Here is a 5,441-nt window from a genome sequence, read left to right as displayed (position 1 = left end):
TCAGCACAGGAGGACGGAGAAGCCAGCCCTCATGAGAGAGCGGCAGACGAAGAGGTATAGGATGATAATTACATGCCTCCCTCCAGAGACGAGGCAAGCCTTGACGACGACGAATTTGTCGTGCCTGAGGATCCCGTCGAACAAGAGCATTTTAAATGCAGGCTTATGGCCACGGCAAATAGCCTCAAGAAAAAGCAGCAACAGCTTAGAGCTGATCAAGATCTGCTAGCCGACAGATGGACTGAAGTCCTTGCGGCCGAAGAGCATGAGCTCGAATGCCCCTCCAAAAGCTACCCCAGACGCAAGTTGCTCCCCTGATTAGAGGAGGAGGCATATAAACCTGCATCACCAGAGCACAATACGGCTGACCGACCACCTCGTGGCCACGACAGAGAGGCCTCTAGGCCCTCCACTAGAACCGTACCCCGGCATCGCTCGAAAAGCACAAGGCCACAGGGGAACGCTCCGGACTTGTGAGATATATTGGAGGATAAGGCATGACAATCAAGATCGATCTACGAATTGCGTGGGCGCCCCATGATACGTGAAGACAACCGTAGCGCCGGACACAGCAAGTCTGGCCGGGCCGAACACAGTAGACAAAGCTCGTTGGAGCTCCGTCATGATATAGCCCAATACAGAGGCGCCACACACCCACTATGCTTCACAGATGAAGTAATGGATCATCAAATCCCTGAAGGGTTTAAACCCGTGAATATTGAATCCTATGATGGCACAACAGACCCCGCGGTTTGGATCGAAGACTATCTCCTTCATATCCACATGGCCCGCGGTGACGATCTTCATGCCATCAAATACCTCCCACTCAAGCTTAAAGGACCAGCTCGGCATTGGCTTAACAGCTTGCCAGCAGAATCAATTGGGTCTTGGGAGGACCTGGAAGCCGCATTCCTTGATAACTTCCAGGGCATGTACGTGCGACCACCAGACGCTGACGACCTAAGCCACATAATTCAGCAGCCAGACAAACCGTCCAGACAATTCTGGACACGGTTCCTAACTAAGAAAAATCAAATCGTCGACTGTCCGGATGCGGAGGCCCTCGCGGCCTTCAAACATAACATCCGCAACGAGTGGCTTGCCGGCACCTGGGACAGGAAAAGCCGAAATCCATGGCAGCCCTCACATCACTCATGACCCGCTTCTGTGCGGGAGAGGACAGCTGGCTAGCCCGCAGCAACAACCTCAGCAAAAATTCTGGCAGTCCGGATACCAAGGACCGCAACGGCAGGTTGCCTCGCAACAAGAACAAATGCCGCATTAACGGCGACAATAATGAGGATACGGCAGTCAATGCCGGATTTAGAGGCTCCAAACCCGGTCAACGGAAAAAGCCATTCAAAAGAACTACTCCGGGTCCGTCCAATTTGGACTGAATACTCGATCGCTCGTGCCAGATACATGGCACCCCCGAAAATCCAGCCAACCACACCAACAGGGACTGTTGGGTATTCAAGCAGGCAGGCAAGCTAATTGCCGAAAACAATGGAAGGGGCTGCATAGCGATGACGAAGAAGAGACCCGACCGCCGAACAATAGAGGACAGAAGGGTTCCCCCCCCCCCACAAGTGCGGACGGTGAACATGATATACGCAACCCACATACCCAAGAGGGAGCGGAAGCGTGCACTCAGGGAGGTATACGGGATGGAGCAAGTCGCCCCGAAGTTCAACCCATGGTCCTCCTGCCCGATCACTTTTGATCGAAGGGACCACCCCACCAGCATCCGCCACGGCGGATTCGCCGCATTGGTTTTAGACCCAATCATTGATGGATTTCACCTCACCAGATTCCTGATGGACGGCGGCAGCAGCCTGAACCTGCTTTATCAGGACACAGTGTGCAAGATGGGCATAGACCCCTCAAGGATTAAACCCACAAGGACGACCTTCAAAGGCGCCATACCAGGTGTAGAGGCCAATTGTACAGGCTTAGTTACACTGGAAGTGGACTTCGGATCCCCGGATAACTTCCGAAGTGAGGAGTTAATCTTTGACATAGTTACGTTCCGCAGCGGCTATCATGCTCTACTCGGACGAACCGCATTTGCAAAGTTCAACGCGGTACCGCACTACGCATACCTCAAGCTCAAGATGCCAGGCCCTCGAGGAGTCATCACGGTCAACGGAAACACTGAACGCTCCCTCCGGACAGAGGAACATACAGCGGCTCTCGCGGCAGAAGTACAATGCAGCCTCTTAAGGCAATTCTCGAGTCCGGCCGTTAAGCGACCGGACACGGCTAAACGCGCCCGAAGTAACCTACAACAAGACCACCTGGCATGTTCCGAGCATGCGTAGCAATGCGGCCCCAACCCCAGCCCTCTCAAAATTGCAAGACTGGTCCTTCGCGTACATCATTACGCTCTGGAGATACCATGGGCATAGGGGGAGGGGCACGACCACGACAGGCCCAGAATGCGGCTTAACCACACCAGGGGCTCCCAAGTGTGTCATTCTTTTTTCTCTTTCTTTCTTACCCACAGGACTTCGTTCACCAGAGGTCATGTCCGGTAGTAGACCGGCCGAACTCACGATGCAACAGCCAGGGAAGGAAAAAGGCTACGACGAATATCCAGGTGGTCTCCATTACGAGCATTAAATCTGTTTTATACGCCATTCCGCAGCCTACCCCTGGAGGGGGACATGCTTAATAGTCCCATCCCTTGCTTACCGCACTATTTGTATCGTTCTGCATTCATTGCAGTATTTCTTGAATAAACAATGCAGCACTTTTTTGCTTATAATTGCCTTCCTTTCTTATACATATGTTCATTTATGACATGTCGCATCCGTACACTTTGGTACGGCTAAATACACCAGGGGCTTAAGTTCCCCACATTATGGTGTGATAAGTCCGAACACTTTCACAAGTGCGGCACCCCAAACTTATAGCATTATATGCATCGGCTCCGAATCATGTCTTGGGTCAATAGTTGGGTTTGCCGGGCTCCCATGTTTTGGTACCTTACGTTCCATTGTATCGTCTAAGGTAGCACTGGGAGAACCACTGCGATTGCGCCCCAGTTGAGATGGGCGAGCGCCTCAGTGGAGAAAGCTAAAACTGACCGTCATGATGAGGCGAGAGCCGGTCGCTGTTCGAGAGGTTTTTTCGAGTCCCTAAAGACTTATGCCGCTTAGAGCGAGGAACCGGCTTTGTCCGGCCCAGGCGTGGATAGCGCCCCGAATTCGGCCTTCCGAACAATAGGGGCTTCGCCGAAATTTAAAATTATAGAATTCTATGGCTAAGTGAGAGTGTTCAAGCATTATAAGTCTGGTTGCCTCGTTCGTTGTGTTGAGCGCCTCCCTAGATGGACCCAAATATGGGAACAAGAGTGCTCAAATTTATCCCGAACACCCCAGCACTCGTGGCATGGGGGCTGAAGCCGACAACTTGCCATCTCTCAGATTTGATAAACAACCGCACGGAAGGTAATATTTTAAATCAACAAGTGTTGATTAGCGCATATGAACAAAGTTTTCAGCGCACGGGATAACAAAATGCGAGTCTACTGAAATATTACATTTTTGGAGCACTCACCCGCAATAATGCGGGCACCCTTCAGGACACCCTTACAATACATCTCGGGCGTGCGATACTCCTTGCCCGGCGGTGGCGCGTCCGTCACAAGCTTCTCAGCATCCATCTTTCCCCAGTGCACCCTAGCACGGGCAAGGGCCCGACGGGCACCTTCAATACAGGCGGATTGCTTGATGACTTCAACCCATGGACAAGCATCCACCAGCCGCCACACCAGGCCGAAGTAGCTCCCAGGCATGGCCTCCTTGGGCCACAGCCAAACTATGAGGCCCTTCATGGCCTGTTCAGCCACCTTGTGGAGCTCGACCAGCTGCTTCAGCTGGTCGCTAAGGGGCACCGGGTGTCCGGCCTCAGCATACTGAGACCAGAAGACCTTCTCCGTCGAGCTCCCCTCCTCGGCCCTGTAGAAAGCGGCAGCATCGGACACGCTGCGGGGAAGATCTGCGAAGGCTCCTGGAGAGCTCTGAATTCGGGTAAGTAACAGGTAATTCACATTCACATGCTTGCTTTGCATGAAAAATGCCATACCCGCTGCTATTTTCTTCAACGCCTCGATTTCCTGAAGGGCATTGTGGGCTTCGACCTTAGTGGCTTTGGCACTCTCAAGAGCCGATGCAAGCTTGGACTCTCGAGTCTTCGAGTCGCGCTCCAAACTCTCATGCTTTGACACGAGAGCCTGGAGCTCTTGCTGTACCTCCGCCACTCGCGCCTCCTCCTTCTCTCGCTGTCACGCCCAAGATGCGACCCTATCCTAAAGGAACTCATAGGTCCCACCAAGGATAGAAGCGCATCTTGAAGACGCTTTTGCAAGGTGGATATCATTACATCAACATTACATAATAGGTGGGGATACATACAAGAGGCAAACAATGCCACACGAATACAACATCATCTTACATAAGAGCACCATCCGACTACGGATGAAACACAAAGAGAAACTCAAACGACATCCACCCTGCTAGCCCAGGCTGCCGACCTGGAACCTATCCCCTGATCAAAGAAGAAACAGAAGAAGAACTCCAAGACAAGCAAAGATCGCTCTTGCGTCATGATCATCGCAAAACCTGTACCTGCCACTGTTGTTGTAGTAATCTGTGAGCCACGAGGACTCAGCAATCCCATTACCATTGGTATCAAGACTAGCAAAGCTTAATGGGAAAGGAAGGAGTAAAGTGGTGAGGCTGCAGCAGCGACTAAGCATATATGGTGGCTAACATATGCAAATAAGAGCGAGAAGAGAAGCAAAGGAACGGTCGTGAAACTAGCAATGATCAAGAGGTGATCCTGAACTCCTACTTACGTCAATCATAACCCAAAACCGTGTTCGCTTCCCGGACTCCGCCGAAAAGAGACCATCACGGTTACACACGCGGTTGATGCATTTTAATTTGGATCTGGTGCCAAGTTATCTACAACCGGACATTGACAAATTCCCATCTGCCTATAACCACAGGCACGGCTTTCGAAAGATTATACCCTGCAGGGGTGTCCCAACTTAGCCCATGATAAGCTCTCGCGATCAACGAAGGATATTCTTTCTCCCAGGAAGACCCGATCAGTCTCGGAATCCTGGTTTACAAGACATTTCGACAATGGTAAAACAAGACCAGCAAAGCTGCCCGATGTGCCGACAAATCCCGATAGGAGCTGCACATATCTCGTTCTCAGGGCACACTAGATGAGCAAGACGTCGGGTTGGCATAGACCCTGGTTTCCCAAGGGGTGCCGGACATCGCTTAGGTTGGACCAACACTCGGAGGAGCACTGGCCCGGGGGGGGGGGGGGGGGTAAAATAAAGATGACCCTCGGGCTCCGGAAACCCAAGGGGAAAAGGGCTAGGTGAGGCAAATGGTAAAATCAAGGTTGGGCCTTGCTGGAGG

The sequence above is a fragment of the Triticum aestivum genome, chromosome 1B (genome assembly GCF_018294505.1).
Source record: "Triticum aestivum cultivar Chinese Spring chromosome 1B, IWGSC CS RefSeq v2.1, whole genome shotgun sequence".
NCBI lineage: Eukaryota > Viridiplantae > Streptophyta > Magnoliopsida > Poales > Poaceae > Triticum > Triticum aestivum.
Note: the sequence above shows the minus strand (reverse complement) of the source record.